Below are 14,939 nucleotides of genomic sequence, written 5' to 3'. Positions count from 1 at the left end.
TTTCCTAAGACTTTAAATAAAATTATATGAATGAAGATTAGAATCAAATAAACAGTTTGCTTTTTTATTATAGAGCTGTTCTTTCGTACCTGTTCAAGATCATAACAATAGCACAAAGTTAACAAGTTTGGTGAAAAGAAAAACAGCATTAAAAATGATATATTTATACAATAATGTGTTTAATTATATACAGTAAAAAGGCATCCAAAACAATAGTGCACGTTTTCTATGTAATATATATTAAAAATGATAGATTATGGATCTATGTAAAAAGTGCAATATATACTGCATACTTGTTTTGAGAAATAGGAGTTACAGAGCTACAGAGAAACGAGTTCTGGAGGTTGTTTGGGTTCTAAATTGATTCCCAACCCATTAATATGAAAGCTGATCTTAGCTGTTGCTGAAGGAGGGGGAAAAAAAAGAGAAAAAGGAATAAAATTCTTTCTTATGAAGTTACTGTTTTCTCGCTGAAACGTCAGATCAGCATGAAGCTTTTTACAGTGTGATGTGCAGTTTAGGGTGATGGATCTGGAAGAAGATTCAAAGTCTCAATATATATACTATATATGTATATACATGCAAACATACAAATAAAATCCAACATGCACTTCACTTTAATTTTAACTATCATGTACTGAAAATAAATCACATATTAAATTAGACATTGGCGCGAGATAAACCATAAATTATACGGAAAAAGTTTGTGGACACCTGACCAAAAGATTGGTGCTTTCTTAACACCCCATTTCACATCCAGTACCATTTGTGTCCCAGTCCAATTGTGCGCCTCCAATTTTGCAGTAATAGTTTGGAGAAGAACAAAATATGGCTGGAATAATCAGGTGTCCCAATACTTTTGTTCTTATACTGTAGGACTATACAGAGTTGTAATTATTAACATAGTGAAAAGATGTAGTTGATTATATTGATCTACCAGTCATGGAAACAAAAATATATAAATACCTAAATAACCATTACTTTCACACTGAAGGTAAAAATCACTTACTTTGGGGAAAAATTGCTCCGCTTCAACTGTCACAATTTCTGAAATCATGTACATGAGGATGCTTCAAATACCAGGATTCTGAGGGGATAGACCTCATGCTAGGTGATCTACAAGCATCATATACACATGAACAGATGGATATCTATTATAGAAGTCTGATTTGCATTTCCTTACACTTGTCTGCTTGAATAAACTGTTTTATATGTGAGCCCAAGTTCTACATGTATTACAACATTATTTTAGCCTCAGAGAATATATACTATCCATGAAGCTCTCTTAAAAAGTACTTATATGGAGTCTAATTTAATGCTACTTTCGGGATTATTATGTTTGGCTATAAGGCTAGTTCTTGGTGTAGCCTATTTCTACTGTAATGCTAGTGCCACTTCCTCAACAGACAATTTTCTTCTCCTTCATTTTCACTTGTATGTTGATGACACTCGGTTTCACTCTCATACTTTCTCATCATTGGCTTTCTTTCCATTTTTCAACCCCACTTCTTATCTCCATCACAAGAAAGGCTGTATCTATAAAGCTCACTACACAATTCGATAGTTGATGAGGTGAAAACTTATTTGTTTGGTTAAGCCTTTTGTAAATAGGTTTTTCAGAGGGAAAGGAACGGGTCAGGAGTAATCGGGGTTAGAGAGTTGTGTGAATTGGGATTTTCGGATGGTGTAATCAATATAAGCAGTTTGTTACAATGCCTTAAAGCTGCAATTACAATGAACAGTTTTGCATCCAAGTTCAATTCAGATACATTCATATAAATTTTATTTGTAGAGCACTTTTAACAATGGAAATTTTCCCAAATCAGCTTTACAGGGATAAAGAGGTTATAAAGTGGGAATGTATAAGTTTAGTGCGTATTGTATAAGCACTAAAGTGGCGAGCCAGTGGCAAAAAGAAAACTCCCTGAGACATCATAAGGAAGAAACCCTGAAAGGAACCAGAGTCAAAAAGGGAACCCGTCATCATCTGGGTGTCACCGAATATCAATTCTTTAAAGTTCCATTATACTGTTAAGTGATGGGTGGTTAAACTGTTCAGGCAAATTGTGGTCCTAATCAATTTTAACTGTTGATATTAATAACAGTCCATTGGCTCACTCTTTGGTATAAACTATATAGAGACTCATTTACAATGCTAACGTACATTCACAATGCATTTAAATTAGCAAAGCTTCTTTGGGACAATGTCCATTGCTAGAAGCACTATAGGAATAAAACTGGATTGAACTGTACTCTTCATTGATGGCTGGCCTCAGAAGTTAGAAAGTTGAATGTCATATTGGAGTCAACTCTGTACAACTACACATTAAATTTGTTATCACGTCTGCTATTTTCTTTCCATACATATCACATCCTCATCCCTCTATCACTGACTAATCTCCAACTAGGTAATAAATTTAAACTCTGCCAGGATGCGCACTCTCATTAAACCTTGGCAGCATATACGTAGCCTCCCCCTGTGATAGCTTTACAGGCTCTCTTCAACATTAAAATCCTTGCACAAATTGCTCAAGCTTCCTTACCAAAAGTCTCACATATGCCCATAATGTTTAGCTTCACTAGTCATTAATAACACTCTGAAGGGAAATAACTTGCCGTGTCCTCCAAGGTCCGACTCCGCCTGACAAAGTAGAGGGCAAATGGCTTTTGAATTTCAGATGCATGGCCAGTGGAGGTGCTGGGATCAATTCCTCAAATCTGAAACCATCCTTTTTTAGTCATTATTACATACAGAAAAATGTAGTAAAATATATATGAAAGTCACTAAAATATAAGCAGCATAACTACTAGCAAATACTCTTTAAAACTGAATAGTAATGAAACTCAGAAGTGTGTAGGAACCTCATAATTATGGGGCAGATATACTTCAGGACTGGAACCGTAGGCTAATAAAGCTGCTGACTAATAAACTGCAGAGCTGTAGACTAATAAAAGTCTTTTGAGCTGATAAAATAAAAGAACAATGCTTGGTGGAACTTAACAATTTGGATGGAAACAATCCCTAGCAAACCTATCAATCAAAGATCTAGTGAAAGATTATAACCCACCTTAGTGGAGAGTACTGGGATCCACTGAAGAGAGTAGGATGAGAGAGAGCAGTGTCACTTCTGAGTCGCTGTTGCATAGGCAGTGGAGAATCTGTACTTGGTTGAATTAGTCTGAAAGTATCATGCAGAATTGAGAGATTTAGTGTTTTAGTAAATGTAAAGGTTGGCTCTGAATAAGGAGAATGAGGTTTGAGGTCGCCTTTGGTTTATTGCAATAAATCAGTGGCCATCAGTTACATGCCAAGACCCCCTTGTATGATCTGCGGAGAGTATTCCAAAGAATAAATCTGGACCCGCATTGCCTGGTTTTTCCATGTGAAGCATTACACCTTAGGGGACAGTGCCCTAGTACTTGCAGAATACTAAAAAATTGATGAAAGCATATGATATCACCACACATCCTACACATCCATATAGCATTTGGATGGCTGCTCAATCCAATCAAATTTCCCAATCTGCCACAAGCCTGGTAAATCAGCGCTATGCATACATTACATTACATAGCCACCATTGATTCACAGTGTGTGGTAAGACTTCACAGTGCTTATTAGCAAGTGTAAGCCAGCTGGTACATCAACTCAGTGTCAAACGTTGCTCTCTCTAGCAGAGTCAAACAGCAGTCACGATGAGTCTGGGAGCTCCCCCGGACTGTCTCCAAACTCTGGTGCCTTAGACTGATGGTCCTGAAAGCTTTTATATAGGTGGAACTGTTTTGATGTTGTGTACCCCATAATTTAATCCTGGTACACTGTCTAAAGCCTTAAGTAACCTTCATACAGGAGCTGAAAAAACAGTATCGATATGCTGAAGGTGTTTGTGGTGGCACCTTGCTGGGGGCTCACAGAGACAGAAACAGCATTTCTGAAAGGAGCTTGGCATGTTTTTTGATTTGCATAGTTTCCCAAAGAGCCCCTTAAAACCTCTTCGTATAAATCCATACAAGATATTGATCTTCAATGGGGATTGTATAAGATTCAATTTTATTAGCAAAGACCTTAGAAAAGGGTCTGAAAACTGGATGCCTTGGTGACCAGCAGAGTTTTTTTTAATAACCCACCAAACATAGAGGTCCCCTCTAAGGTTATTTCACAAATATAAAAACTGGACAGTTGATATTTAGTTTCTATATTTTAGCAAGTACTACTGTATTCAGGTGCTCTCCGAATTCCAAGTTACCAACAGGCTCAGTTCTTCCTGACTGTAAAAGTCATTTTAGACACATGCCTTGATGTTTACAACACCACAATTCCTTTCAAGGTGTTATGACAGCTGCTAAAGCTCAGACAGGACAACTCTACAGCATTTGCCCTTATTCAGAGCAGCTTGCAATATGTGCCTCAATCAGGGGCCCACCAGAGACATCTTGAACTCTCAATCTTTTAATCAGAAGGCCTCTGAGATACCATTTCTCATCATCAGTAGAAGCTCAAACAATGGGAAAAAATGTCACATGGTGGAAACTGAAGTACAGCAACTCACAGTAACTTTTGTGTCTGAACATCTCTTGAGATGGTAATGGGTCTGATTATGGACTTGATAAACTTCATTTTTCTTTTCTAAAATAATCAAAAACAACAATTCCTTCAGTTAAAAAGAAAGAAATTCAATCTATGAGTCAACATATTAAGAAATCAACAGAAAAGCTGTGTTTTATGGTGATGGCGTCATCCTGAATTACTGCAGGACCTCAATTAACCAGTAAATAAATAATGCACAGATGATGAACAGATGATGGCGTCTGGACTCATTAAGTGTGATGCTTAAGGATATAATACTCACCATATGCCACTCGACTCTGCTCCTCTTATTAGAATATTTTCAAGAAGTCCCTGGATTAGCAGCAATATTGATGCTGATACAACGGAAGTTCCACAAAATCCTATATTTAGGTCTTAGTATCAGGTCAAAACTTGTGACTATAAGTGTAAAGTTAATTGCAGGAAAAAAAAGCAACAAAAACATGAGCATAAGGTACAGTTTTATGCAAAACTTTTTGCCCCCTCAGCTAAATCATAGATTCTGGATATGCAAATTTTTGGCAATTATGTTCACCCAAATCCAAAATCTGGGATTATTATTACTTGTTACTCATGTTTAGATCTGTCAGTTGATGACTGTCAGTTGAAAAGTTGAGTTCCAGATATTGTTTGACTCATTGACCTTTGTGCTTGCAGAATTTTGTACATTTAATGACAGCAGAAGTGCCAGAAGTTTAATTTCAGCTTTAATATGGTTCAAATATTAGTCATGCATGCTTAATTAATGCATGCATGGGAAAAAAAGGTCAGTGGTAAAGGTGTTGGGTTGCTGTTCAGATGGTCAGGGGTTCAAGCCCACGTATCACCAAGCTGTCATTCTTGGGCCCTTGAGCAAGGTCCTTAACCATCTGTGGTCCAGGGGCGCCGTATCATGGCAGACCCCGTGCTCTGACCTCAGCTTCCAAAGAAGCTGGGATATGTGGAGTAAAAATTACACTGTGCTGTAATGTATATGTGATGAATAACGAGTATTCTACACTTTTATTTATATACTTTGCAAATGTTTGTGGACACTAGAGCATGAAATTTACTTTCTGACTTTATTTGCGGTTACAATAGCGTTATGAAAGTCAGGAAGTCAGGTAAAGGTGAACTGAGGAGGCCTGGGGTGCAGTCCATCCATGTGTTTCAGTTCATCTCAAAGGTAAATAGAAGGACAAGGTTTATAGAAGGACAATCATTATCTTGTGCTCCAGCCTATGTAAAGCATATCTTCATAGAGCTGGTTTTGTGCACAGTGACATTGTGATGCTGGAACAACTGTGAACTTGATATGGCTTGAAAACACTGGTGTCCCAATACTTTTATCTATATAGTGTACCTGAGGTTCTATTACATCAGTCAGTATTTCTATCAGGTTTTTTTTGTAAACTACGAATCCTACTGCCTCTTGCTCGTCTGCACTTTTTTATCTTTGCTTCATCATTACATTTCCTTTCACCTTTAAAGGCAACAATGAACCTCTGTTAAAGTAATGAGAAGTATATTCCATAACATAGCCTCCCTTTTTTTTTTTTACAATGTAATTACAACCTAGACCTAATAAACACTAGCATTATTCATTGTTCTGAACAAACAGTCCTTAAAAATTGATTTAAATAAAATCAAGTCGAAAATGCACTTAAATATTTCCACTTGAGATATTTGCCTCATGTAAAGAGATATTGCTTGATAACGCAATTTACAGTGCGTCACTTACCAGATGTTGCTTGTTTTCTTATTTTATTGATTTCACTTTCGCTTCTTTTACACGTAAACACTGCCAGATCCTCGGAAATCCCCTGTGAATCTGAAAAGGTTTATTTCACTTTAAAGACATACATCGAGAATTCATCATTGAAAAAAGTCTTTCAATACCCAGATATTCTCTATAAGAACAAAAGTATTGGGACACCTAGAATTATTCAGCCATATGCACGTTTTCTTCAAACTATTGGCACAAATTTGGAGGCATGCAATGTTAAAGGAAGTCTTTGGATGCGATAGCATGACATTTTCATGCATGAACTAAGAGCCTGATCCAGCTCAGAGTTTTCTCACTCTACATGACAGGGATCAATCTAGTGATCATCGGATTGATTGACGTATAAAAAAAAAATAATAATAATAATTTAAGAAAGTGATTAATTGAAACTATAATTAAGCTCAGTATCTGATTAGTCGGTACACACACATTTGATTTGTAATGCTGGGAGATTTTCCTGAATTTTTATGAATATCCAAACAGATATAGATGAGTACATTGCATAGATTACCTTCAGGATGTAATTCTTCTTCTAACCACTAGAGGCTGCTAAAGCCTGCAATATAGCAGTTATATGAGCAAATACTAATTTGTACAGTAACCGTGTGTGTGATTGTGTGTGTGTGTGTGTGTGTGTGTGTGTGTGTGTGTGTGTGTGTGTGTGTGTGTGTGAAAAGAGAGAGAGAAGAGAAATGAAACTGACTGCTCACTCATAAAACCCAGTTATTAATTAAAATGTGACTTTCCCTAAGTGAAAGCAATAAATACGGGGCCTCGGCAGCACTGCGGGAATTAGACGGTCGATTTATGCTGATGACATCATTATTAACAGGAATCCGAACAACAGTGGACTTGTATAGGCTCGCAAATTAAATTAAAATTGAAAATAATACGAGCGTGTTGATTTCAGAGCATGAAATTAATACATGCAGGGAAAAGGCCGGGCAGTGCAGAGCCGGAAAAACACCTTTTACACGACAGAAAGGAGGAGAAAATGAAGTCAGCAGCACTATAATACTACCTGTGGATTTGCACACATCTTAACAAAATCCTAGATATCCATCCATCTATATATCCTATCCATGTATTATTCATTAATCCATGCTATAATCATCCATCAGTCTATTATTGTTTTAAGCAACCCACCCATATTTTAAAATATCCACCAATCTATCTATACATTTTTACTCCCCCATCCTTCCATTTATTTACTCCTCTATCCAGTCATATGCTCCTCCATTCTCTCATCTACTCCTCTATCCACTCATCTGCACATATATCCACTCATCTGTCTTTCCTTCCAATTATCTGCCTTTCTCTCCATTCATCTGGCTCTTCATCTGTCCCACCATCTCTTCATCTACACATATATCTACCCCTCCCTCTACTACTTTTCTGCCAATTTATCTACACATCTGCCCATATATCCACTCATTTGCTTCTCCATCCACTTATCTCCCTATTTATCCACTCGTCTGCCCATATATCCACTCACCAGCTATCTATTCATTCATCTGCCCCACAATCTCCTTATCTGACTCTTCATCCATTCATCTGCCCCTCCATCCACATATCTGCCCATTTATTCACTCTTTTGTCCACATATCAACTCATCTGACCCTTCATCCTCTCATCTCAGATAAAACCATAAACTACACTCTACACCTCACTCTGTGAAACATGGTGGTGGTAGTATAGTGTTGAGTGGTGCTTCTCTAAGTAATGTCCTCTCACATTTGCTGGAGCATCATGTAAAATCTATAAAAGACAAACAAATGAAAGAAACTGCAAATTTCTTGTTTATAATCATTCAGAATGGAGATTATTGGTTTATAAAGGAGCCATATTTGACCTGGAACAGCTCTTTCTTAGGTAAAGGAGTACCATAGATCTAAATTCCTTTTTGACCCTGGTTCCTCTTAAGGTTCCTCCCACATGCTTTCTCATGAAGTTTGTCCTTTGCAATGTCACCACTGGCTCGCTTATTAGGGTTAAACATATAGGGACTAATTTATACATCTGGCAAGCTGCTCCTGAACAATGTCCATTGTTAAAAGGGCTATACAAATAGAAATGAATTGAATTGAATTGAAGATGGGCAAATCAAATATGAGAAAGGTAATACTGAAACTCGACTGAGAATAAGTTTAATTAGTAATATGGTGGAAATGCAAATGTTCAGTGGAAACAGGCTTTTAAAGGACACTGATCATTCAGTGAAGACGAGATCAAGCCAATTTAATGGTGTTGATTTTGTATCCGAAAGGTCAGGTGTGTTCTCTTCCTGAAATGAACAAACGACATCCATTTTTGCAAAAAAAAAACCACGAAGCCTTACGGATTTTAGACTGTTTAACACCGTGTGTGTGTGTGTGTGTGTGTGTGTGTGTGTGTGTGTGTGTGTGTGTGTGTGTAAGACCTTTTAACTCCTCGGGGTAAAAAAACCCATGAAGTCTTTTAGTCCTGCAGATTTTTGAGTGTGTGACCTTTTTTTTGCCGTATATAATCTAAGAAACCATAAGATTCATCCTGAAGGTGTTCAATAGGTGTTTAATAGATGCTCTTCCACTCCAAACCATGTGAAGCATATCTTCAATGATCTGGCTTTGTATACAGATATTATCTAGTTATGTCCCTCCAGCTTGGTGGGAACAGTTTGGGGAAAAAGCACATATGAATTGGAAAGCCAGGTGTTCAAATACACTTTATCTGAATAGTTAATTTGGATGTCATAACGTTTCGTAACGTTTCCTTATTATTATGGATACTGATATAAAAAGTAACCGAAATCTTCTCATTATTATTCATTATAAAGTTGTCATAGGTCACTTCACTTCTCAGCTCTTGTCATTCACTGTACTGCGCCTCAGGCTCATTTCTTAGGGTGGGATCTCAGTTGGTATTTTCTTTGCTTTGACTGCCATCATTAATCGTAAAATCCATCCAGATGGCTGCCATTTCATTTCGTCTGTTCATTCAAATGGCGCTTGGTTTTCATCGGTGTTCTGGAATTAGTGTGCAAATAAATATAAATGGGGTCGGACCAGGATTATCCTAATAGAGGTGTTGTTTTGGTCATATTTATATTGCATATGCTTAATCTAATCTATTCTATTTTATTCGAGATGCATATTCTACCAGGAGCAAAATCTATATATATTTTCCCCCATTTGAAAACCAAATAGTTATGTGTACTTTGTGTTCATTAATTCTTTGTTTTGGAAGTAAAAAAAAGGTGAAATTATTATATTTAAAAACAATTCCTTGCTCAAAATGTTACATATATAAATTACGCTTTATTTTCCTTATCGTATTGTTTTATTGGTCTGTTATTTGTGTTTGCGAGATTCTTCAAGAACCAGAATGTAAATTATCTGATCAACCATCAGTCCAGAATCCATCAGTGGCTTCATCTGACATTCTGGCTTCACTCTGAGAAGTTCATATGGCAGAAGCAACACGAGAGAGACAATAAGGAAGGATGACATGTCCACAGAGAAAAAATGGTAGAATTAGTTGAAATAAAAAAGAAAAGAGCACCAATTAAATTTCATTTATCTTCCAGGTTAGGATTGGATATTAAATTGGATGTTAGATTGGAAATACTATGCACTTTAGGGCTGTGATCATATTTGTTCTTGTGAGATTTTAATGATTACTACATTTTGTGTGAATAAATAACGAGAGAAAAATGAATAAATAAGTCGTTTTCTATTTTTGGTGTGTGCCGAGGAACAGTTAACAGTTCAACTTTCAGTATTAAATTAAAAAGATTTTTTTTTCCACATTGTTTTTTTGTAGTTTAAATAATGGGTTTTTTTTTTTCACATTTACAAAAACTAATGAACTCATCTTACACGGGCACATACAATTATTTTTTATTATAGTTAATTACTGATGCATGCCTTTTTTTTGTAGTATTTTACATTTTTTAAATATTTTAAACAAATAATTTCTTTTCTTTAGATAATAATAATAATTGTAAATATATATTTTTCACTCTGGCACAAACATTTACAAGATTGGGAATAATTTTAATGTTAAAAAAATAATAATAATTCATTAGATTTTTCATAATTGTAGATTAATTTTCAGTTAGGAATACATTTTTTTGTCATTAATTAATTAATTTATTTATTTATAAAAAAAGAATAGATTATAGACAAATATAGATCTGCAGTCTGGGCAAAAATAAAAAATTTTATTTTAATATTTTAAATGTTTTTTAACCAAATAAATTATTATAATTTTTTTTTTCGTATAATTGTTAGATTTTTTAAGCATTGTTAAAAAATATAAACCTGTATAGCAACAAAAAAAAGCTGGTATTTGTTTAAGATAATTTTAATAATTTGCAGTCTGAGAAACCTTTTTAAAACCAAATACATTTTTAATGTTAAATTGAAAAAAAAAAAACACAAAACAAACAAAAAAAAGAATAATTGTTATTTTTATGTTTTAAGGCTGGAACGAATTAAAAGGTCACTGAAAAGACGTTCACTTTTTCACTTGGGGCACTGAAATTTATAGACCTAGTATGAAGTATCTGGAAGGTGAGGAGAAATTGTTGGTTTTTAATTTCGCTTGTTTGAATAACTTGGCGAACGTGAAAATCTGATGAAAATTTATTGAATGTACGTTTCTCATTAATGAAAATCCGACATCGGGTGTATGCCAACGAGTGGGAGAAAGAGAAATAGAGAGAAAAAGAGTGAGAAAGAAAGTAAGATAACCTTACAGTGAAAAAAATTCTAAAAAAGGGCCGATGTGTCGCTTTGGCGCACCTAAAATAGAGGCAGTAAAGGGCATCGCTGATGTAATTAGCTTTATTCTTTATTTAGAGCAGCGAATCATACAGAAGTTTCTGGAACACTGAACCGTTTCGTCTGGTGTTTTTGTACCTGCCTTACACACACACATACACACAAACACACACACACACACCATAAGCAGCAGTGGAAAGGACTAAATTAGATCAGCAGCGCAGATTCACTTCAAAGAAAGAATTAATTACAGTCACACACAGCTGTTTCTTGATCACACACACACAGAAACACACAAGCTGTTGTTAAGCCATCCAGGGTTCAAGGTACGTTTGTGCGTCACACACTGACAGACAACAAGATCCGACAGATCTGATATGATTTTCTGTATGATAGTCTTTCCCCATTGTGTATTTCAGGTAATGCAGTTATTCGAGATATTTGCTTTAATATGCTTGTGAACATCTCATTTCACATTGAGTGCCTATTTCCTGTTATAAATAACCATCACTCTTCTGGGAAGATGTTCCACTAGATTCTACAGAGGTTTATGCTCATTCAGAGATAATGGAGAAAGCCTGGGGTGCATTTGGCAGAAAAAAAATCATCTTAGAGGTGTTCAATAGGGTTGGAACTCTATCATATGGCTAGAGAAACCAGGTGTCCCAATACTTTTGTCAATATATATAGTTATTTAAAATGTTTAAATCCACACCATTTTTTTTCCCTGTAAAACAAATATATAATCATGCTAAATATGGTCTCAGTTGGCATCAGAAAAAGCTTTCTACTTCAAATGAAGCTTCACCTGAGTTCATAACAAGAGAGCACTGATTTGTCACCTCAAGATCAGGCTGAAGATCACCCCCGTCTCAAGTACTTCAACACAAGGAACAGCTCATACACTGCGGCTTACAAGGCACAAACTCCTCTATGGCTAATAACAGACAGATTGTTGTGTGTGTGTGTGTGTGTGTGTGTGTGTGTGTGTGTGTGTGTGTGTTTATACTGTATATATTTATATCTTCAGGTGTTTTTGTAGCTACAATCCTGCACACAATCATCACACACACATAACCGTTCATATATTTTAGCCATTTAGTCTTGGATGATTTTCTCCAATAGTCTCACTGGAACTGTGGTTACATTTGAGAAAGGAAATAAAGAGCAAATGTATTGGGACACCTGACTTTTCCAGACATACGAGGTTCTTCCCCAAATTGTTAGCACAGTGTTGGATGGACACAATTGTTTTTTGAGTCTTTAAATAATTTTGCAGGAATTAAGGGCTCTTTCACTTGAAAATGGAGACCCAAACCTGTTCCACCTTGAAGATATGCTTTTCCTCATGACACCTCCATCAGGACCTGACTTGAGCACAAATGTCCACAAAATCTAGTGAAGGATATTATAATCTATCTATCTATCTATCTATCTATCTATCTATCTATCTATCTATCTATCTATCTATCTATCTATCTATCTATCTATCTATCTATCTATCTATCTATTGTATATATTTTGGAGTTTTTTAAAAGACAGGCATCTATGTGTGCAAACAAATTGCTCTCCAACAAGAAAGTCAGCAGAGAAAGGGAGCGAACTATCAGCAATTTTCAACAATCAGCCCGATAGATGGCATTAAAGAAAACAAAGCGTCATCCACTTAGTAACAACAACGGCATCACGGAACTGATGGAAGGATCACTGCAAGACAAGATTTCTGTGTGGAGTGGTTAAAAAAAAACGGAAAAAAGCTTAAAGTGTGAATAGCGCACATAACAAGGGCAAACAGACACACACATCCTGTTTAGCGAGAGGCTGTGGGTTGTGACTGAAAACAGCAGGACTCTCCATCATCCCCTTTCTAGCTTACACTACACAGTAGGGCGCCTCTGTTCTCCAAATGAAACACATTCGACTGTGTAAAAATAAATCCCCCCTACAGCAAGATTGTCGTTCTACATTATCAGCTTTGCTGAAATAATTTAGATTTTATTTTGAAAGAAAAAAAAAAGATGTTAATTATCGGTTAAACACACCGATGCAAGAAAAAATGCTGTTCCCAGTTCAGCACCATAGACAGCTCCCTCTGCCACAAAGACAGACTGAGATAGAGAGAAACATAGTCAGGAGTCAGAACTTCTCCAGATCGTGGAGCAAAATGACTTTGAATCCGACAACTAGAACTCAGACTAAGTTGAAATACTGAAACTTAGGAACTCTTCAGATCAGACCATGAGTCTGAATTCATCTCATGAACTGAGATCTGAACATGTCAGATCAGAAATAGTCTGGAAATTCAGAGATCATGTGTCTGAGTATTTTAAATCATGAGTCCAAACATTGCATCTTGAAAATCTGAACACTTTAGGTCAGATAAGGTAATCTGAGCACTCCAACTCAGAAAGAAAGTCTAAACAGCTCAAATCAGGAGACCCATGAACATCTCAAATCAAGAATGTAAACATTGTGTTTTAGAAGTCTAAACATTTTAGATCAGGAGTCTGACCATTTGAAGGATAGGAGAAGGATTCCAAACACTGTATTTTCAAAGCAGGAATCTGAACATCTCAGATAAGGAGTCTGAACATCTCAGATCAGGAGTCTGTACATCTCAGATAAGGAACTCTTCAGAACACTTTAAATCAGAAAATGTCTTACCGTTATTATTTCCACATTCCTCCTTCACTATCATTTTCTCAGCTCTCCTCATTTCTCTCAACATCACACCTTTCCTCTAGTCCTACTTTATTCATTGTTTCCCTGCTCATCATGTTCTTCAGGTTCTCCCTCTTTCTTTTTCTCCTGACTCTAATTGCCTCCTCTCATTCTCTTTGCTTTTCACACTATCTGCCTGTCATCCTTCACTTTTTCAACTCGGCCTCCTCTCACTTCTTGCTCTTCACTATTCGCTTAATCTCTTCACTCCTCCTCTCTGGTCTTTCTTGCACTTCTCCTTTCACTCTACTCTTTCGTCTGCCGTTTTTCTTTTGCTGTTTCTGCTATTAGAATTTTTTTTGCCCTTCTCCTCCCTTCTTCATATCCTCGCTCATTGTATCCTCGCTATTTTTTCCCTGCCCCTCACTCGTTCTTTGTTCTTCTTCAGTGAGAGACGTTTCATGGATCCATGGATTCTCGGGAAGTGCTCGTCCTAATGCTTGTCCTCACATAAGTCCTCGTAGACGGCTCTTTTTTTGTTTCCGCAGCCGATTAGAGACGGCCCGATATTCCGAAGGTCAGACGTCAAAGTTTGCCCGAGATATCAGACATACGCCGACTCGATTTGTCAGACTCACCTGTCACATCGATCATCATTCACTCAGTCAGAGACGAAAGAGCATGAGAGCGAGAGTGAAGCGAGAAAACAGGAGCGCTGAGAGGTGGGCAGAGGTGTGTGATCACACTACAACCGGTTGAACGCAAAACGTCTGCACGTCGTGGTGATGTCACAACAATGAACTGATTTACGATGATTACACGATGAACTGCTGCTTCCGTGTGTGTGTGTGTGTGTGTCAATGAGAGAGAGAAAGGTTTTTTTTTTTTTTTTTTTACGCCATACAAGCCGCCAGCTATTTTCATTTTCATTAAAATATCGTTTTTAGTTTTCATTAAGTAAAGAGAATGTGAAGCCTCGAGGGGGTTCCCCAGTTCCACTTATCAAACACGAAGTGCATGATGGGATACGCAGAACCTCTGGCACAGATTTATGTTCTCGCTTTTCGATTTAAATGTCACTCGTTCTTAGACTGGCGAGAATTCGGATGTGAGCGGCCGTACTGCAAACTTTATACAAGCAGACGTGGCAATCATTTTTAACCAA

At 36.7% G+C, this 14,939-nt stretch overlaps 1 long non-coding RNA gene across 3 annotated transcripts; it reads right to left on the bottom strand.

Annotated features, from left to right (window-relative positions):
- Positions 1-50: 50 nt before the first annotated feature.
- On the bottom strand, positions 51-6,341 carry LOC124378550. Of its 3 annotated transcripts, none has more exons than XR_006924272.1 (6): positions 6,306-6,341; positions 4,848-4,984; positions 4,548-4,624; positions 3,069-3,179; positions 1,010-2,718; positions 51-531 (listed from the first exon to the last, which is right to left on the bottom strand). It is a non-coding gene; the product is annotated as an uncharacterized LOC124378550 (long non-coding RNA). The 3 variants fall into 3 exon arrangements; XR_006924273.1 differs by having other exon boundaries at positions 4,848-4,947; positions 6,306-6,334; XR_006924271.1 differs by lacking the exon at positions 6,306-6,341 and having other exon boundaries at positions 4,848-6,299.
- Between the last annotated feature and the right edge of the window lie 8,598 nt (positions 6,342-14,939).

Source organism: Silurus meridionalis, chromosome 24 (genome assembly GCF_014805685.1).
Source record: "Silurus meridionalis isolate SWU-2019-XX chromosome 24, ASM1480568v1, whole genome shotgun sequence".
In the NCBI taxonomy this organism is placed as follows: Eukaryota; Metazoa; Chordata; class Actinopteri; order Siluriformes; family Siluridae; genus Silurus; species Silurus meridionalis.
This window is presented reverse-complemented; position numbering and strand designations above follow the sequence as displayed.